The sequence below is a fragment of the Ornithorhynchus anatinus genome, chromosome X1 (genome assembly GCF_004115215.2).
Source record: "Ornithorhynchus anatinus isolate Pmale09 chromosome X1, mOrnAna1.pri.v4, whole genome shotgun sequence".
Taxonomy (NCBI): domain Eukaryota; kingdom Metazoa; phylum Chordata; class Mammalia; order Monotremata; family Ornithorhynchidae; genus Ornithorhynchus; species Ornithorhynchus anatinus.
Genome location: NC_041749.1, coordinates 6165574 through 6187510, shown reverse-complemented (window position 1 = coordinate 6187510; position 21937 = coordinate 6165574). Strand labels below are relative to the sequence as shown.

Genomic DNA, 21937 nt, shown 5'->3' with positions numbered 1-21937 from the left:
AGTTAGGCATAAGTAAAGTATCAATATCTAATATTCATTGTAATTTTTTTTTTTTTTACTAAACTCTTCTCTGCAGCAAAGATACGTTCATTCATTCAATAGTATTTATTGAGTGCTTACTATGTGCAGAGCACTGTACTAAGCTCTTGGGATGGACAAGTCGGCGACAGATAGAGACGGTCCCTGCCCTTTGACGGGCGCACGGTCTAATCGGGGGAGACGGACGGACGAGGACGATGGCGATAAATAGAATACATCTCTACTTCCAAATATTGTGCCGCTGATAATATCTTCTAACATAAGCGAGTTTAAAAAAAAAAGTCTTCCAACTGAAATGATAACTGCCTTGTGGGCAGGTAATGTGACTATTAATAATTAATTCTGGTATTTGTTAAGTGCTTACTATGTGCCAAGCACTGTTTTAGGCGCTAGGTTGGGTACAAAGTAATCAGGTTGTCCCACGTGGGGCTCCCCTTCTTAATCCCCATTTTACAGCCGAGGTAACTGAGACGCGGAGAAGTGAAGTGGCTTGCCCAAGATCACACAGCAGACAAGTGGCAGAGCCGGGATTAGAACCCACGTCCTCCGACTCCCGGGCCCGGGCTCTTTCCGCTAAGTCATGCTGCTTCTCTTAGGGGAACAAGCTTTCCTACCACCTCTCCCTGCCCCCCAAAACTCATACTCACCCGGGATAGCAGCATGGCCTAATGGATAGAGCACGGGCCTGGGAGTCTGAAGGGCCTGGATTCTAATTCCCGCTCTGGGCAAGTCACTTCACTTCTCTGTGCCTCAGTCACCTCACCTGTAAAATGGGGATTAAGACTGTGAGCCCCATGTGGGACATGGACTGTGCCCAATCCGATTGGCTCATATCCAACCCAGTGTTTAGTGAAGCAGCGTGGCTCAGTGGAAAGAGCGCGGGCTTAGGAGTCAGAGGTCATGGGTTCTAATCCCGGCTCTGCCACTCGTCAGCTGTGTGACTGTGGGCAGGTTACTTCACTTCTCTGTGCCTCAGTGACCTCATCTGTAAAATGGGGATTAACTGGGAGCCTCACGCGGAACAACCTGATGACCCTCTATCTCCCCCAGCGCTTAGAACAGTGCTCTACACATAGTAAGCGCTTAACAAATACCAACGTTATTATCCATAATTTTTTTTATTTGTATTAATGTGCGTCTCCTTCTCTAGACTGTAAACTCATGGTGGGCAGGGCAAGTGTCTTTGTATTGTACTATTGCAAGCTCTTAGTACAGTGCTCTGCACCCAGTGAGCACTCAACCTCTTCACCACAGGGCTTTCTACTCAACCACACTTCTTCTGATCAATCAATCAATCTGATTTATTGAGCGCTGACGGTGTGCGGAGCAGATACGTATTCGTGTACGTATCTGTAATTTATATATTTCGATTAACGTGTGTCTTCCCCTCTAGTCTGCAAGCTCGTTGTGGGCGGGGAATGTGTCTGTTATACTGTCATGTTTACTCTCCCAAGTGTTTAATGCAGTGCTCTGCGCACAGTAAGCACTCAACCTCTTCACCACTGGGCTTTCTACTCAACCACACTTCTTCTGATCAATCAGTCCCATTTATTGAGCGCTGACCGTGTGCGGAGCGGATACGTATTCATGTCTGTAATTTGTGTATTTATTAATATAAACGTCTTCCCCTCTAGACTGCCGGCTCATTGTGGGCAGGGGATGCGTGTGTTATATTGCCGTGTTTACTCTCCCAAGTGTTTCATACAGTGCTCTGCTCCCGATCTACCGGTCGATCGTATTTATTGAGAGATTACCGTGTGCAGAGCGTCGTACTAAACACTGGGGAGGGAACGTCATGGCGGACGCATTCCGTTCCCAAGACGAGCTTACGGTCTAGAGGGGGAGACAGACATCGTTATAAATAAGTAAATTACAGCTACGTACGTAAGTGCTGCGGGGCTGGGAGAGGAGGTGCATTAAGGACACACAGTAAGCACGCGATAAATACTATCGATTGATTGCCTCGTTGATTGACTTCAAGCTTAGGTTTCGAATGATGGTCCTAGTTCATTAGCTTGTTACGATTCAAACCCCTGCGTGGTTTAAAACAAAGTTCCGGTTCTTCGTTTAAGGCAGTGATTCAGCTTCACCTTTTACGGCATTAATTGGGCGAATCCGTTGGTCGTGTACGTTGCGTTGGCGCATCGGCAGGATGCGATTAGGATTGCGTCGAACCGGTTTGGTTTGTGACTCTTCGAGTGGCGATGTGACGTCATTTGAGAGGAGTCGGTGGAACTCCGGACTTGTAACTACTATGGCTGTCAGAGAAAAAAGGCAAAACGAAGGCAGGAAAGACTAAAAAAACCACTGGCAACCGTTTGGACTTTAGCCAGTCAAGCAAGGCAGCCGATCGGGTCCTGTCAGAGAGTCATTCATTCATTCAAACCTATTTATTGAGCCCTTACTGTGTGCAGAGCACCACTCTAAGCGCTTGGGATAAGTAGTACACGCAACAATAAACAGATGCATTCTCTGTGCACAATTATGAGCTTGCAGTCTAGAGACGAGCTTGAACACAGAGAATTCCACGTGAGCAACGTGGTTTCCTAACTCTTCCCCTACCCGGTGTACGAACCTTCCATTTTATCAAGCTCAGCATCTATTCCAAACCAGCCATACATCTGACCTCTGAACCTTCGGTATATACCAGTATGGCACTCCCCAGCACGTGCAACAGTGCTCTGCACACAGTAAGCACTCAGTCGATGTTGTCTTGTTTTTGTTTTGCTCTGTTTTGCTCCGCCGTCTGTCTCCCCCATTTGGACTGTGAGCCCGTCATTGGGCAGGGATGGTCTCTGTCTGTTGCCGAATTGTCCATTCCAAGCGCTTAGTACAGTGCTCTGCACTTAATAATGTTGGTATCTGTTAAGCGCTTACTATGTGCCGAGCACCGTCCTAAGCGCTGGGGTAGACACAGGGGAATCAGGTTGTCCCACGTGGGGCTCACGGTCTTAATCCCCATTTTACAGAGGAGGGAACTGAGGCACCGAGAAGTTAAGTGACTTGCCCAAAGTCACCCAGCTGAAAAGTGGCCGAGCCGGGATTCGAACCCATGACCTCTGACTGCAAAGCCCGTGCTCTTTCCACTGAGCCACGCTGCTTCACTTAGTAAGCACTCAATAAATACTACCGAATGAATGAACTGATGATGGTGATTACTACTTCTATCATGACGTCCATCTTGGTATTATCATTATAAAATCACTCCTAATCCCTTAAACAACATCTAAAAAATTGGCTGGATTTAAATGTAAGAATATTAAACATTCCCCCTTCCCCTCCCCTCAGCACTGTGCTCATTTGTATATACTCTTTATTACCCTATTTATTTTCTTAACGAGGTGTTCATCCCTTTGATTCTATTCATCTCGATGATGTTGTGCTGTTTTTGTTTTGTTCTCTTTGGCTCTGCCGTCTGTCTCCCCCGTTTAGACCGTCACTGGGCAGGGATGGTCTTATCTGTTGCCCAATTGTCCGTTCCAAGCGCTTAGTACAGTGCTCTGCACATAGTAAGCGCTCAATAAATACTATCGAATGTCACGGCCCTACACATTCCAACGTACAACAGAACACCTTGAAGGCATGGCTTCTATTTTTGAAAAGACTTAGACTGATATGATCAAAACGGTTGAGTCCTCACTGCTGTGAACTGGTTAAATGCAATAGAATGAAAAAACTTGCCAGGACTCTTGAAATTATTAGGCGACGGAAGCGTATGGCTCACAGTACTGTTTTTATCGCATTTGTCAAGTATTTATTATGTGTCAAGAAATGTCCTAACTGCTGGGGTTATTATTATTTTGTAAAGATGTCACATAATAGATAATAGATTCAAGATCCAAGATGATACAGTTGGACAGAGTCCAACACAGGGCTCAGAGTCTTAATCCCCATTTTACGAATAAGGTAACTGAGGCCCAGAGACATTAAGTGACTTGCCCAGAGTCACACAGCAGACTGGTGGCGGGGTGAGGATTAGAACCCAGGTCTCCTGGCTCTCGTGCTTGTCCTCATTCCACTAGGTCGTGCGAATGCAAGTTATGATCATTGGAAACTGTGCTGACCAAAGATATCAACGGATTTTAGCAAGTACATTCATTTATTCAGTCGTATTTATAGAGCACTTATTTTGTGCAGAGCACCTGTACTAAGCGCTTGGGAGAGTACAATATGACAGTTAACAAGACACGTTCCCTACTCACAATGAGGTTACGGCCTAGAATATTCATGGATTAGCCCTTCATAAATGAAAGGGACGGAGAGGGAATATTGAGGATTTTCACTAACCATAGCTGAATTTATCCAGGAGGACAAATCTTCAACTCTTTCTTTCAAGCTTCTGTTGGAGATAAACTACTGAAATGTAGACGGATGATCAAACCGAGATTTTTGTACCATTTGTGAAGCATTTCCAGACTACCTAGAGATTGTCCAATAGAAATGAAACATTTATCAAGTGACATCTTCACGAAATAAGTTTTAATTTTTGCTTTCGCATTAAAGTCTTTGAAGGATTCTGACTAATTTTTATGAGCTCACTCTTTAAAGCTCTTTTTACTTTAAAGAAGACATCGCCAAGATGAAAACTCATCATGATGAGGACAATAAGGTCAGAAGCTCTAGCTTCCTTTTTCCATGAGATTAAGACTGGAGAAAAGGACTATTCTTCATTCTAGGTAGCTTCATCAGACCTCTCAAGTCTCGAGAACACTTCATTTTGGAACAAACTACTATGATTCATTCGAATGCTTCTGCAGCCCGTGATTTTCGGAGACCGTGTTTCGAATCCTACTGTCTCTTATCTCATGGCTGCCGTCGGAGCTCTTTTACTTCAACTTTCCTGGGATTGCCGACCTCACGGTAATAACGCTGGGGAAGAACCTTGCCCTGCAAGCGTGCTCTGGCCGACGCAATCTCAGTGAGGAATATAGACCTTTCGCTTTTAAAGCACCACGTTTTTGTTCATTTTTCATTAGCCTGACTACTCGTTAGAACGGGGGGTGAAAGCAAGACGACGTGTCTCCTTCTGTGCCCAGGGTGACTACTCTAAGCCGATTAGACCGTAAACCCGTCGAAGGGCAGGGACCGTCTCTCTCTGTTGCCGATTTGTCCATTCCAAGCGCTCAGTTCAGTGCTCTGCACATAGTAAGCGCTCAATAAATACTATCGAATGAATAAGCCAGTCACCACGACCCAGTGGATAGAGCATATTCCTGGGAGACAGAAGGAGCTGGGTTCTAATCCCGCCTCTACCACTTGTCCGCTCTGCGACCGTGGGCAAGACACTTGACTTTTCCGTGCCTCAGTTCCCTCATCTCTAAAATGGGGATTAAGACCGTGAGCCCCACGTGGGACAGGGATCGTGACCAACCTGACTGGCTCGTGTCTACCCCGGTGCTCAGAACAGCGCCTGACACCTAGGAAGCGCTTAACAAATACCATGGAAAAAAAGGGTTCAGAAATATGAATGAAATGCAACTCAGACACTTGAAGCAGATGCTTCCCGGGCTCCGCTGCCTTTAATTTCAGAATAAATCCCATTTCTCTTTCATTTCAGCGTTCCTCACATTGCTGCCATTTACCTCAACTGTTGAGTTTTAATAAGATGGTGATTATTTCCAAGTGTTTGAAAATTGCAGAAAGAAACCCTTAAGCTTCCCCTCACGATACCGACCTGAAATACGAATTTGAAAATGCAATTCATCAGGGCTATTATCGTAGCCCAAAGAAGAATGAAATGGCAAGAGAAGATACACTGAGATTCCGTCCGACGAACACGTCACGCAACAGAGGGTCATTATTCTTAGAGAATCCGCGTATCTCTCCTCGCCCACAGACTGCTATATCTTGAGAGGCAGTGTGGCTTAGTGGGAAGAGCCCGGGCCTGGGAATCAGAGGACCTGGGTTCTAAACCCAGCAATGCTACGTCCCTGACGGGGCCCTCAGTTCCTTTCCTCTCACTCTCCTTTGTCGCCCTTGAATTTCAATCTGTACACTTTATTCACCCTTTCCTCAACCCCCCCATAGCATTTATGTACATAACCATAATGTATTTAAGAGAGGCAGCGTGGCTCCGTGGAAGGCGCCCGGGCTCGGGAGTCGGAGGTCGTGGGTTCGAGTCCCAGTTCTGCCACTTAGCTGTGTGACTGTGGGCAAGTCACTTCTCTGTGCCTCACTTACCTCATCTGTAAAATGGGGATTAACTGGGAGCCTCACGCGGGACAACCTGATTACCCTGTACCTACCCCAACGCTTAGAACAGTGCTCTGCACATAGTAAATGCTTAACAAATACCAACATTATTATTATCTGTTTCTATCAATGCCTGTCTCCCCCTCTAGATTGCAACCTCACTGCGGGCAGGAAGCGTGTCTCCTAACTCCGTTATACTGACCTCTCCAAAGTGCTTAGTTTAGTGCTCTGCAAAGAGCGAGTGCTCAATAAATACCATTGATTGAGTGATTGATTGCCTGCTGTGTGATGTTGGGCAAGTCACTCAACTTTCCTGGACTTCAGTTTCCTCAGGTGTAAAATGGGAATTAAACGCCTGTTCTCCCCTCCTACTTATACCGCGAGCCACAGGTGGGGCAGTGACTGTCTCTGATCTGACTGTCTTCTACTAGTAATAGTAATCATGGTATTTATTAAGTGCTCACTGTGTGCAGAGCACTCTACTAAGCCCTGGGAAAGGAAGATGCATGTGCAATTACACAGGTTCTGTCCCTCGAGGGGCTCATAGTCTTAAATCTACTCTAGTGCTTAATACAGTGCTTGGCACATAGTAAATTATAAATAACATTATTATTTTCATTATTATCATTGTTATTGTAGCTGCCTTTCTTACCACAAGATGAAGAGGCCTCCAAAAAGCCTTCCCTCATTTCCCGTTCTCTCTCTCCCTTACACTTTGATCTGCTCCCTTTATTCACCCCTCCCTCAGGGCCGCAGCGCTCGTCATTTATATCAGTGTCTAACCCCTCTGATAATAATGATTGTGGTATTTGTTGAGCGCTTACTATGTACCGGGCACTGTATTAAGCGCTGGGGTGGATAGAAGCAAAACAGGTTGGACCCAGCACCATCCCCCGTGGGGCTCATGATCTCAATCCACATTTTACGGATGAGATAACTGAGGCACAGAGAAGTGAAGTGACTCGACCAAGGTTACAAAGTGGCAGAGCCGGGACTAGAACCCGTGACCTTCCGACTCCCAGGCCCGGGCTCTATTCACTCCACAGTGCTGCTTCTCTCTTCTAGACTATGAGCAAGGAACATATCTACCCACTCTTTTGTATACTTCTCTCCCAAGTGCTTAATACAGTGCTTTGCGTACAGTGAGCGCTCAATAAATATGATTGATTGATGAACGTACCTATGGGAAGGTCCTAATAATAATAATAACACTTGTTAAATGCTCACTATATGTCAGGCACCATACTAAGCACCGATGATGATAGAATTAATTTTTTATATAAAATTTTTTAGTATCTCAAAGCATTCCATCAGTGATCTCATTTCCACTCACAGATCTCTGCGAGGTAAGGAGAGGCCGCCGTTATCATTTCCTCTTTTATCAATACCAGCCTGGGGCAGAAAATGCCTAGGCAAATACCCAAGATTCCTTCCACCCTGTGAGCACATTCATTCATTCATTCATTCAATCGTATTGAGCGCTTTCTCTGTGCAGAGCACTGTACTGAGCACCTGGAAAGTACAATTTGGCAATAAAGAGAAACGATCCCTGCCCACAACGGGCTCACAGTCTAAAAGACGGGCTTACGGTACATGAGATTCCTTTTTCACACCGATAAACTCTCATTGCCATTTAAAAATCTGTTTCTAGAATTCCTAATCATCTTTTCTCTCCCAGGAGGGCAATCCCTCTCCTAATTCCCACATACCAGGCTAGTCTGGCTGGGAATAGTAGGGGTGGTGGGAAGGTTCCAGTTGGCTAACTATGTCTTTCCCTGTGTCTTTAACATCTTTTCTGCCCGCTTTAGTAATTCCCAGGTCTTATAGAAGCTGCTTGGGTGTCCAAAATGTCACTGGTAACTAACACGAGTGTAACGCTCTACTTGCTCCTTGGAAATAAACGTAGGAAAGTTGAATAAAAGACTGCCCTCGCCCACAAGGAGCTGACAGTCGGAGGAGCTGAATGGAATAAGGATTAAGGAATTCACATAGTGAAATAACTGAATTACTTAATAGTAATTGCAGTATTTGTTGAGCGCTTACTATGTGCCAGGCACTGTATTAAGCGCCGGGGTAGATACAAGCTGATCAGATTGGACACAGTCTCTGTCCCACATCGGGCTCACAGACTCGAGCCCCATTTTACAGAGGAGGTAATGGAGGCCCAGAGGAAGAGAAGTGACTTGTCCAAGGTCAAACAACAGACAGGTGGTGGAGCAGGGGAAGGAACTCAGGTCCTTTGGCCTCCCAGGCCCAAACTCTAGACATGCCGGAACTCGGATGACTGTTTGCTAGGTTACAGAGGGGAGGGAAAAAAACGGAAGGACTGCTGAGAAGACAATATTATGGAAAATTAAGACCTGATGGGTAAAATGTTTCCCCGTGAGGCAAGGACAGGTCTTTGTTTTTGAGTCCTTATAATGATGTTGGTATTTGTTAAGCGCTTACTACGTGCGGAGCACTGTTCTACGCGCTGGGGGAGATACAGGGGAATGAGATTGTCCCACGTGAGGCTCACAGTTAATCCCCATTTTACAGATGAGGTAACCGAGGCCCAGAGAAGTGAAGTGACTTGCTCCCATCTGCACTTACTGCAGCTCTGTACTAAGCACTTGGGAGGGTACAATGTCTCTCAAGGAAGCCTGTCTCGTTGACTGATTCTTTAATTCTTACAAGGGTTCCGCTGCGCCTGTTTTTCAGCGTGAGCCCCCTGGAAGAGAAGGGAAATGATTTATTTATTTATTTAGATGGTTTTTTTTTTCTTTCTTAATTAACCCAGGGACCTCTTTTCCCAAAGCTAACTCCGGGGGACGGCACACGGCGGGTCCTCGGTAATCTTCCTTGGTCTTGATGAATGAATGAGAGGTGACCGAAAGTTGGAACACAATTACAGTTAAGAACGGCTTCTGCCTCAGGGTTGCCTTGGTGGCCAAGCTGGATCCTTTTAAAACTCCGGCACTTTACAAGAACGTAATCATCTTTGAAGTATTATTGTGATACGTCTTTCTTCCGCGGCTAAGTTTGTAGCCGGCCCGAACTCGGTCGATTCCTGGTTCGGACCTCTTCTTCCTTGCAAATAGCGATGTATTTCCAGCGTGTTTTTTCCATCTAAACACTCATTCTACGTCTTTGCGGAGCATATCCAAATTGTTGGCTTTGAGTCGTCATTCACTTCGCGCCGCGTCTACGTCATCGAGCTGAGAAGGCTTCTCCGTTGAGTCAGGAACCCTTCACGGAAGCGTCCCTCTTCGGGCGTATTCCGTCAGGCCCGTCCACGCTCACGAACGCTTTAGCCGTCGTATCGTTTGTGAACGTGTCCAGGATCATATTATGCGTTGTTCTGATTTCTTTTCGTCCGCTACGCTGGACCGTGAATCTTTTGTTTCGTCGAAGGGTTTGAAGTTGTTCATATACACTGCCCCTTCCACTCAACTCTCCGCTAGCGCATCCGTATATTCGGACCATGTTATCACCGATGCGGTGAATGACTGCTTCAAGTCTTCGTGCCCAGGTTCCCCCAGTGGACTTTCATTCAGTTGTATTTATTGAGCGTTTACTGTGTGCAGAGCACTGTACTGAGCGCTTGGGAGAGGACGGTGCAACGGACACAGTCCCTGCCCACGGTGAGCTTACAGTCTCGGGGGGCAGGGGACGGACATTAATATAAATATAAAAAAAAGTTACAGATACGAAGTATCCCTTCACTATCAGGTTTCCCCCGACTTTTGGGGTCCTGCCAAAGACTTTTTTCCCTCATTCATTCATTCAGTCGTATTTATTGGGCACTTATTGTTCATTCAGTAGTATTTATTAAGCGCTTACTGTGTCTGTAAAGAGCACTGTACTAAGTGTTTGGAAAAGTACAGTTCGACAATAAACAGTGAAAATCCCTGCCTACAACGAGCGCGCAGTCTAGAGGACGGTCTGCTCCGTTCAGAGCACTGTACTGAGCGCTTGGGAGACTACAGTGCAACAATGAACAGACACGTTCCCCGCCCGCAACAAGCGGACATCTCGACAAGCCGATCCACTTGTGGGTTGCAACTGCCCGTGATGGTGAACTTGTCAGCATATGGTATGACATGGTGACCCTATCCATGTCCTTTAGGCGTTTCATTCATTCATTCAGTCAGTCGTATTTATTGAGCGCTTACTGTGTGCGGAGCACTGTAGTAAACGCTTGGAATGTACAATTCGGTAACAGATGGAGGCAACCCCTGCCCAATAACAGTCGAAACGGGGGAGGCAGCAAAGCAAAACGGAACGAAACAAGTAGTCTGACGTAGAAATCATCCAGATAAATAGAATCATAGATATATATATATATATGTATCATTAAAATAGAGTAATAAATAATATATACAAATATACACAGGGCTGAGGGGAGGGGAAGGGGGGAAGAGCAGAGGGAAGGGAGTAGGGGGGGATGGGGAGGAGGGGCGGAGGGAAAGGGAGGGCTCAGTGTGGGAAGGCCTCCCGGAGGAGGTGACCTCTCAGTAGGGCTTTGAAGAGGGGAAGAGAGTGAGTTTGGCGGAGGTGAGGAGGGAGGGCGTTCCGGGACGGCGGGAGGACGCGGCCCGGGGGTCGACGGCGGGACAGGTGCAAACGAGGGACCGTGAGGAGGTGAGCGGCGGGCCTTCTCTTCTTTGCTATTGGCTCGAGTTGGCGTGAGGTTGCCTCACAGTGATGAATTCACACGTCGATAAATCCCCGCCCCACAGCACTCGTGTATATTTGTACACGCTTATTATTCTATTTATTTTATTAATGGCATGCATCTATCTGGGGCTCTTTTGATCTATTTTGATGATAGTGATGCCCGTCTACCTGTTTGTTGTCCGTCTCCCTCTTCTAGACTGTGAGCCCATTGTTGGGCAGGGATTGTCTCTGTCTGTTGGCCAGTCGTACTTTCCGAGCACTTAGTACAGTGCTCTGCACGTAGTAAACGCTGAAAAAATACGAATGAATAAATGCCATCATTCTAGGACCAGCCTTTGAGGATTGAACGGATGGGATTTTCAGTATGACCACTCTAGCTGTTTGGAACCTGTTGAACCGCTTATCTGAAGTCATTCTTGAATGCCATATGAAGGAATGAATGAATGAATCAATCAGTGGTATTTATTGAGCACTTACTGTTTGCAGAGCATTCATTCATCCATTCATCCGCTCGTATTTTTTGAGCACTTACTATGTATAGTAACAGCGCGGCTGAGTGGAAAGAGCCCGGACTTGGGAGTCAGAGGTTTCGAATCCCAGCTCTGCCACATGTCAGCTGTGTGACCTTGGGCAAGTCGCTTAATTTCTCTGTGCCTCGGTCACCTCATCTGTAAAATGGGGATTAACCGTGAGCCCCATGTGGGATAACCCGCTTACCCTGTATCTCCCCCAGCGCTTAGAACAGTGTTCTGCACATAGTGAGCGCTTTACAAATACCAAGAGTATTATTATTATTATTATTACAGAGCACTGTACTAAGGGCTTTGGAGAATACACGATAACTGTAAACAGACACATTCCCTGCCCACAGTGAGCTTAGTCTGGACCTCTTTGATAAGCACTTGGGAGAGTACAATACAACAGAATTGGTAGACACCTTCTCTTTTATGGGGAACTCGCAGTCTAGCAGGGGAGGCAGCCGTTAATATAAATAAATAATTTATAATATGTAATTTATGGATATGTACATATGTGTTGTGAGGCTGAGGTGGGACAAATACCAAATGCCCAAATATCACAGATCAAACTGGATAGATCCTGGGGAGAGGGAGTTTGGACTGTGAGCCCGTCACTGGGCAGGGATTGTGCCCATCTGTTGCAGAATTGTCCATTCCAAGCGCTTAGTACAGTGCTCTGTACATAGTAAGCGCTCCATAAATACTACTGAATGAATGAATGAAAGAATGAATGAATGAAAAGAGGGCTTAACTGGGGAAGTCCCCTTGGAGGAGATGCGACCTTAATAAAGCTTTGCTTTACAAGCAGAGAAAGGTGCAAATGTTTATATTTGACTAAACCAATCCTCTCCGATATGTGGCTAAAACCACACGTGGGTGTCACATTCAGTTCACACCTTCCCCCCCCCCCATTTCTTTCTCAAATGATCTGTTCCTTATGAATATCCTAAGTAGTAATAAAATCAAGTTTACCTATTACCTATCTTTTACAAGGAGAGTAAGGACCCGAATCATTCTGCTTATTAAAATAAGAATGAAAAAGTAAGACAAAGGTTATGTTCAACACTAAATGTATGTATTTTGTATCATAAAATGGGGGTTCGTTATCGTTTTAGTATGAACACCTCCAAATCAACAACCTTCACGGTCCTCATTGAAGGGCACACCTTGTAGATATTTGAGAGAAACGTAAGAAATGTAGATCGTATCCATACCCTTCAATATGATTTAATATTCTGTAAACCTAGAAATTTATAAAAAAATTGGTTTAAATCCAAATGGGATTAAACTCTAAAGTCTAAGCTTGTTGTGGGCAGAGACTGTCGGCTCATTGTTTTATTGTACTCTCCCATTCGCTTAGTACAGCGCTCTGTGCACCGTAAATGTCTCAGTAACTGCTATTGAACGAATGAAAATGGGATGAGATGGAAAATGGAGAGGAATAACGGGACTTTAAGCCGTTTTCTTGTATGCTGCATTGAAAGGAATACTGGGATCGCCAGTCGTATTTATTGGACACTTACTATGTGCAGAGCACTGTACTGAGTGCTTGGGAGAGTACAGTGTTACAGTAGAGAGCACAGACTACGGTAAGAAGCAGCGTGGCTCAGTGGAAAGAGCCCGGGCTTGGGAGCCAGAGGCCATGGTTTCGAATCCCGGCTCTGCCACTTGTCAGCTGGGTGACTTTGGGTAAGTCACTTCACTTCTCTGGGCCTCAATTACCTCATCTGTAAAATGGGGATTAACTGTGAGCCTCACGTGGGACCACCTGATTACCCTGTATCTCCACAGCGCTTAGAACAGTGCTCTGCACACATAGTAGGCGCTGAACAAATACCAACATTATTATCATTATTATTAGAGAGTTGGAGAACACGTTCCCGACACCATATGATCTTGCAGGCTTAAGGGAAAGAAATCTGTGTTAAGTTACTACGATATTTCCAAGTAGTTCTATTCAGTTTCATCCGGGTGGGCCAGGGATAAGTAGTCTCTAAAAGAAAGTGTGAGGCAAGGGCAGCTCAGAGAAAATTCAACATTATATCCTAGAATTACCTGAGTAATGTAGGAAATGTAATGTATGCATTAGAAAGGCAGCGTTAGCAAAATATCTGGCACCACCTACTGCAGGAATTCCGCATCATTCTTTAAAGCCCTCATTCTGAAAATTAAAAACATGTACAATCTAAACATCCAAAGCTATCCATCTTGCAGTGTAGTGATTTTGGCAAAGGCTGAAAGGTCTAAGATTCGAAGCCCAGCCTTACGCTTTGGAAAACATTTCATGTAGGGTGAAAGGTCACTACGTTAAAAAATTGTGTGGTGACCCCAAGGGAGTAGAAGAAATGGTCCTGCCCTGAAGGAATTTCCAAATCTAAAGGAGACAGGACAAACAAAAAACATATAAACCTGACTGACAGGTAATTATTCCAGCTAAAGACTATACCATCCCTCCTCCAATTGCTCTTTGGCCCAGAGTGATTGAATGCAATTATGGTAACTGAAATCTGAATCCTACTTGTAGAGTCGTAAGTCTTTTGGAGCCAATTTTTTTTTTTCTCATTAGGGATATTCAGCTGAAACGAATTGAATTTCGATACCGACTCCGGTTTCCTAGCTCAGACCCTTGCTCTGCAGAGAGATACAGGGGAGCGTCGAATTGAGAATTGAATTAAAAGAGGAAGGCGAGGGATTGAGGAAGTTTGAATCATTCCCCCTTAGCATTCTACAAATCAATCGATGGGATTTATTGAGAGCTTACTGCGTGCAGAGCACCGTCCAAAGCACTTGGAAGAGTACGCTGAAATAGAGGTACGAAAGCAAGGTTGTTTTTGCCTTCTATTAGGATGCACAATAGACCTATCTTTTTTCAGCTATAAAAACCTGGTAAATACCTTTAGGAAGAAGGTTAACCTTATTTTGTTTAAAGGACAGATCAGTCAAATAAAGAAAATGAGGAGAAAGCCCAGAGGGAGGGACAAAACCCCAAACCCTGATTTCCTTATCGACTGTAAGCTCACTGTGGGCAGGGAATGTGTCCGTTGTACTGTTGAACTCTCCCGAGCGCTCGGTACAGTGCTCAGCACACAGTAAGAGCTCACTAGATATGATTGACCAAATTGGCACGTAGGAGATACCACCTATTTCCTACATGACTTAGGAAATACTTGTTTCAGTATGCTCTCAGAAATGCTTTCTGAATATTAAGAAATACCGACTGAAATAATAATAGCAATAATGCGGGTATCTGTTAAACGCTTACTATGTGCCGAGCACTGTTCTAAGCGCTGGGGTAGATACGGGGTCATCAGGTTGTCCCGCGTGAGGCTCACAGTCGTCATCCCCATTTTACAGATGGGGGAACTGAGGCCAAGAGAAGTGAAGTGACGTGCCCACAGTCACATAGCTGCCAAGGGGCGGAGCTGGGATTCGAACCCATGACCTCCGACTCCCAGGCCCGGGCTCTTTCCACCGAGCCACGCTCTTTCTCGCTACTCAAATACTCAACTTACTCTAGCACTCAGTGCTCGGCACACGGTAAGTGCTCAGCAAATGCGATTGAATGGATGGATGAATGGATGGATGGATGGATGGATGAATTTTAAATCCTCTCCAATAACCAGCATTCAGAACTTGGACTGACCTTATCAGGTGCCTGAAAATTAAATCACTGGCAACCGTCCTGCCTAGACACCACGGTAGGGCGGGAGTCACGTCCTTAGAGAAGCAGCGGGGCTCAGTGGAAGGAGCCCGGGCTTGGGAGTCAGAGGTCATAGGTTCGCATCCCGGCTCCGCCGCTCGTCAGCTGTGTGACTGTGGGCGAGTCGCTTCACTTCTCTGGGCCTCAGTTCCCCCTTCTGTAAAATGGGGATTAACTGGGAGCCTCAGGTGGGACAACCTGATCACCCTGTATCTCCCCCAGCGCTTAGAACGGTGCTCTGCACATAGTAAGCGCTTAACAGATACCAACATTATTATTATGATTACTGGACTCACCCAAATGCTTAGTGCAGTGATCTGCACACAGCAGGTATTTAATAAATATTGTTGATTCTGCAAGAATCGGAGCCCATAGCCTTGGAGGAGGTCAAGAAGGAGCTCCGGGGTGTTAAGGCTTCATTTCAATAGCTTTAACTTCTCCACCTTCCCTTCTAAGAAGGCTCGGGTGGTATTTCAGTAGTATTCGTTGCGCGCTCACTACGTGCAGGGCACTGTACTAAGCGCTTGGAACGTACAATTCGGCAACCGATAGAGACCACCCCTGCCCAACGACGGGCTCACAGTCACTGGCTTCTTCCCTAGCTTCATCTGTTTACATTTTCCCGGATCGAGCTGGGCGTAAAACTTAACTCCTTGGATCACAGAAAAATCAGCGTAGCCCAGTGGAAAGAACACTGCACTAGAAGTCAGAAGATCTGGATTCTAATTTTGGCTCCACCACCTGCCTGCTGTGTGACCTTGGGTAGGTTAGTTAACCTCTCTGGGCTTCAATTTCCCTCTCTTTAAAATGGGGATTAGATATTCATTCAACAGTATTTACTGAGCGCTCACAACGTGCAGAGCACTCTACTGAGCGCCTGGAATGGACACATCGGTAACGAGATTAGATGTCTCTTCTCTTTCCCTTTTAAACTGTGAGCACGGTGGAAGACAGGGTCTGTGGGTGATCCACTTGAATTATATCCATCCCAGTGCCTGATAATAAAAATAATAATATTAATAATGACCACAATGATGATGGTATTTGTTAAGCACTTACTATGAGTCCAGCGCCGTTCTGAGCAGTGGGGTAGATACAAGCTAATCACCTTGGCACATAATAAGAAGTTAATAAAGACCATGATGGTTACCTCTTCTTTTTTTGAATTTGGATTTTCCATCTTTCCGTAAACTGATATGGAGTCTATTGCCCAAGGTATCTGACTGTGATTTTGGTAGCATAAATCCAAATCCCACCTCTAGAATCAATAACACTTCACGGTCGGATGATGTTTTCTCCAGTCATCTCCAGTTTTAATAAATTAAATTTAGGTCCTCTGATTGCACAGTAGAGACCCGCACTAAATCCAGTTTCACACATAGCACTCTCTTAGGAAATGAAATGTGGTTAGTTTTACATAGGAAGCGCCATAGAACATTAGTATCCCAAATTCCTCAGGGACACTCTGGGAGGACCAGGTGCGTTCAATTTAGCCACCCTACCAATCCAACTTCCAGGCCGTGATTTCATTCGAATACCCAGAACCGTCCAGAAGGCTTGCAACTGGACTTGGGTTCAAATGGCAAATAACTGGTTTGCTGAGTAACTTTTAAAAGGAAATCCGATTTCTTTTCTTTCATTTGGGAGCTTGATAAGATCTCGCTCCGTAGTGGCTCCCGAAATCCTACTCATTTTTAGGCCGTAAGCCCCCTGAGCCGAGGGGCCGCGTCTATTTCGCGTTGATTTTTGAAGGAGCATGGCGTCGTGGCTAGAGCGCGGGCCTGGGAGTCAAAGGGTCATAGGTTCGTATCCCAGCTCTGCCACTTGTAGGCTGTGTGGTCTTGGGCAAGCCCCTTCACATCTCCGTGCTTCAGTTACCTCACTTGTAAAATGGAGGTTGAAACTGTGAGCCCCATGCGGGACAGGGACGGTGTCCAACCCGATTTGCTTCTATCCACCCCATTGCTTAGTACAGTGCCTATCAGTGCTGATTTGTCCATTCCAAGCGCTTAGTACAGTGCTCTGCACATAGTAAGCGCTCAAAAAACACTAACGAATGAATGATTGCTGTTGGTGGTGTCTTATGCTGTCGAGTCGTGTCCTACCCATAGCGACGCCATGGACGCATCTGTCCCAGAACGCCCTACCTCCACCTGCAATCGTTCTGGTAGTGGATCCTTAGAGTTTTCTTTGGAAAAAACAGGGAAATGCTTTACCATTGCCTCCTTCCGCGCAGTAAACTCGAGTCTCTGCCCTCGACCCTCTCCCGTGCCGCTGCCGTCCAGCACGGGGGAGTTTTGACTTGTAGCAGACGGTCTTCCACTCGCTAGCCACTGCCCAAGCTAGGAATGGAAAGGACGGGCCTCTGCTTCACTCTCCCTTCCATAGTCGAGACTGGTAGAGGACTGGGAACTCTCCAGGTGCCACCCTGAGAGGACATGGAGCTTAGCAAATACTGCAATTATTATTATAGTAAGTGATGAATCAATACAATTTCTTCTTATTTATTGCGGAGGAAGAGATAAAAAGATTTAACGAACTGCTCAGTGGGAGAGTTGAAAGACAGCGAGGAATCAAAGATAGTCTTCAGGTTGCGTCAAGGGAAGTTGGTGGTGTTTTACTGCGAAGGGAAAATCGGGAGGAGGAGTGGGTTTAGGAGGGAGGATGAGAAGTTGAATTTTAGAAATGTTAAACTGGAGGAGCCTGCAGGAGATAATAATAATAATAATAATGTTGATATTTGTTAAGCGCTTACCACGCGCAGACCACTGTTCTTAAACGCTGGGGTAGACACAGGGGAATCAAGTTGTCCCACGTGGGGCTCACCGTCTGAATCCCCATTTTCCAGATGAGGTAACTGAGGCACAGAGAAGTGAGGTGACTCGCCCACAGTCACACAGCTGACAAGTGGCGGAGCCGGGATTCGAACCCATGACCTCTGACTCCAAAGCCCGGGCTCTTTCCACTGAGCCACGCTGCTTCTCTAATGTAGAGGTGTCCTGGTGGCTAGAGGAAATGTGAGAATGTGCAGCAGGAGAGAGCTGGGGGTGAAATAGGTCTTGTATTGTTTTTTCGAATTGAGAGCAAATGCTATGTATCAGTGCTTATGAGCCCCACATGGGACAGGGACTGTGTCCAACCCAATTTCCTTGTACCCATCCCAGCGTTTAGTACGGTGCCTGGAACGTAGTGAGGGCTTAATGAATAGCACAATAATCCAAGAATTTACATTGCAAATTAAAGACTGTTCAGTCATATATAAAATCGTTCCACGGTTGCTTTGATTTTGAAAGTTTTCATTCTTTTCATTCTTTTTTAGAGTTTCTCAACCATAAAATAAGCTCTGGTTTCTCTGAAGGGGGAATTATAAATTACTCAAAATAAACAAAAAAAATGCCATTTGCCCGTCGTTTGTAATCACTTACATTTCCAAAAATTAAACTCACCCACAACCTCAATTCTGGAACAGCCAGTGTTGACAGATCACCTGATTTGGATCAACAGATAATAATTATGGTATTTGTTAAGCACTTACCATGAGCTAAGCACTGTTCTAAGCGCTGGGGTAGATATAAGGTAATCAGGTTGGACACAGTCCCTGACCTACATGGGGTTCTCAGTCTCAATCCCCATTTTACAAATGAGGTAACTGTGGCACAGAGAAGTTAAGTGACTCGCTCACAGTCCCAAGGCAACCAAGTGGCAGAGCCTGGATTGGAACCCATGAACCATTGCAATCAATCGATCGATCGATCAAATAATATTTACTGATACGTATGGTGACCTTAGGACTTGGGATAGCGTAATAGAGGAAGACACATTTCCCCTGATGTGTATATATCTATAATTCCATTTATTTCTACTGATGCTATTGATGCCCATTTACTTGTTTTGATGTCTCTGTTCCCCCTTCTAGACTGCGAGCCCGTTGTGGGCAGGGACTGTCTCTCACTGTTGCTGAATTGTACTTTCCAAGTGCTTAGTACAGTGCTCTGCACACACTGAGCTCTCAATAAATACGATTGAAGACATGATCCTTGCCCACAGAATGCGCTCAGAGACTGTAATATTGTATACAACGTATACACACTTCATCGAGCGGTAATAATAATGATAAGGGAATGGTGTTTCTTAAACACGTACCGTCACCAAGCACTAGATTCATTCATTCATTTCATCGTACTTACTGAGCGCTTACCGTGTGCAGAGCACCGTATTAAGCGCTTGGAAAGTCCGATTCGGCAACGGATAGACACGATCCCTACCCGACGAGGGGGTTCTACAAGATTATCAGATGGGACACTATCCCTACCCCAGATGGGGTTCGGAGTCTAAGAGGAGGGAGGGAAAAACAGGTATTTTATGGCTGAGGAAATTGAGACGCAGAGCGAATAAGTGGATTTGCCTAAGGTGACACATGAGGAAAGTGGTGGAGCTAGGATAAGAATCTGGATTTCCTGTCTCCCGGTCACACGCCCTATCTACTAAGGCGAGTTTCCTCACTCGTTGGGCTAAAGTGTTGAGCTGGAACAAAAGCGTGGTGATCGTAGGAGGGAGATTATGAGGAGAAATCTTCTTTCTCTTCATTGAACCTTTTCCTGGTATAGACTTCCACGTGAGACAAACTGACTCTAATTCAGCACGGTTCCGACTGGGCTTAAAATCTTGCTCTCGTCACACTGGAGTGGGATGAACTGTGGGCAGGATCCTAAGCACAAGTAGAATCTGAGTCTCCACATTAATTTGAAAGGATGACGATTTTGTCCCATTTTCTCACTCAGCTGTGGGAATGACTCTTGTAAAGGACAGTTTGTGAAAGACTTCTATGTCTACAAGGTATCCCCAAGTAAGTCAGCAGGAAGCTAAAATGATAATAAAAATATCTAAACTGCAGACCCCAAATGTGAGTAAATTTCATTTCCTGCAAATTCCCTCGAGTGAGTCACAAATGATTTCAGCCTGACTCATTCTCAGAAAATTTGCTGTTATCTTGGAATATCAGGATGGGCACACATACAAGAAAGAAAGTTTTTCGGGGTTTTTTTTTTTTTTTTTTTGGTAATAGTTCAGCTGTCACTGTGTTAAGTGATTGACAGCCATTATTGTGTAGGAAATATGGACTAAGAATGAAAGGCAAAGCAAAGAAATCTCGACTCCCTGGGGCTCTCCTTGCATGTCTACTGTTTTTGAAAATAACTTTTTAAACTTTAGAAGTGCCAAAAAAATCCGTTCCTTACCACATAAATATATTCTCTCTTGGGATGTCACTAGTTGCTCTAGGTGAACTCTTAAATACAGTTTAAAATAAGACATGATGAAAAGGTTCTAAAAAACCGGAGCCTTTCTCTTTGAGAAGAACGTGCTTCTGAAACTGATTTCTTAATTGCTCAGGCTGCAGCTGGGCGATCTTTTCACATAAACTGAATTATTTTTTCACTTTGTTTTAGTTGTGAGTCATGCTCCAAACTACCAGGTTATTTTTTTGACTAGAAAATTTAAAAAACTTTCTTCTTTTTTTTGAGCTCTCAGTATGCTACACTGTCTGCCGATGCTCCCAAAGGTTCATGTGTTCTGACTCCGCCTTTTTTAAAATTGGTATTTGTTAAGCGCACTCTTGTTTCAAGCGCTATATTAAGTGCTAGGGAAGATACAAGAGAATCAGGTGGGACATGATCCTTGTCCCACTTGGGGTTCACCGTCCAAGTAGGAGGATTTAATCCCATTTTACAGATGAGGTAACTGAGGCCCAGAGAGATTAAATGACTCGTCCAAGGCCATAAAGCAGCCAAGTGGCAGAGTCGACATTAGAACTCAGTTGAGAAACAGTTTGGCGTAGTGGATAGAGCCCGGGCCTGGGAGTCATGAGTTCTAATCCCGGCTCCGCCACTTGTTTGCTGTGTGGGCAAGTGACTTTGCTTCTCTGTGCCTCAGTGACCTCATCTGTCAAATGGGGATGAAGACTGTGAGCCCCATGAGAGACAGCCTGATTACCTGGTATCTACCCCAGTGCTCAGAACAGGGCTCGACACATAGTAAGCACTTACAAATACCATTATCATTATTGCTATTATTGTCCTCTTGCTCCCAGGCCCGAGCAATTTTCGCTAGGCCATGAGGCTTCACATCACACCTAAGCACTGACATTGTACCCAATCAATTTCCGCCGCCACGTTATGAAGAGAGGAAGAAACCTACTGTTTAATCTGAGTTAGAAAAATGATTGAGACTGTGAGCCCCACATGGGGAGGGACTGTGTCCAACCCGATCTGCTTGTATCCACCTCAGCGCTTAGTACAGTGCCTGGCACATAGAAAGCGCTTAACAAATACCACAGTTATTATTATTATTATTCACTAAAGTTGAAAGCCCATTACCACGGTCAGTACACCAGGCCCCTCCCGTCCTGAGCCTTTTATAAAGACAGAATCATATTTCAACTCCTCATTTATTTAACATTGCAACGGTAAGCTTTGAATCACTTTCATAAAGAGCAAATAACAGTTTAGTGATACCTAACGTTACAGTACACAGCACATACAGGGATTTTATACTCGTCTTTAAGAGGTTCTGGAACATATTCTTATTAATAATGTAGACGTCTACGGTGCAGCCATTCACAGTGCAACTATCAATCATTTTTTCTCAGGAATTACGTCTCGAGGTAACCACACGATGGTATCCAGCTCCTCCCTTTACAAAAGAAAGTAATCGTTTCGCTGCCTCGCCTTTATATTCGAGATATCAAATCTTCCAAGTAGTTAGTCACTGCAGGCAGGGAATGTCCCTTTTTATTGTTGTATTGTACTGGCCCAACCGCTTAGTACAGGGC

General features: G+C 45.2%; 1 non-coding gene across 1 annotated transcript; it reads right to left on the bottom strand.

Annotated features, from left to right (window-relative positions):
* Window positions 1-17408: 17408 nt before the first annotated feature.
* Window positions 17409-17546, bottom strand: LOC114807164. The gene has a single exon (XR_003755217.1). It is a non-coding gene; the product is annotated as a small nucleolar RNA SNORA7 (small nucleolar RNA).
* Window positions 17547-21937: the final 4391 nt, after the last annotated feature.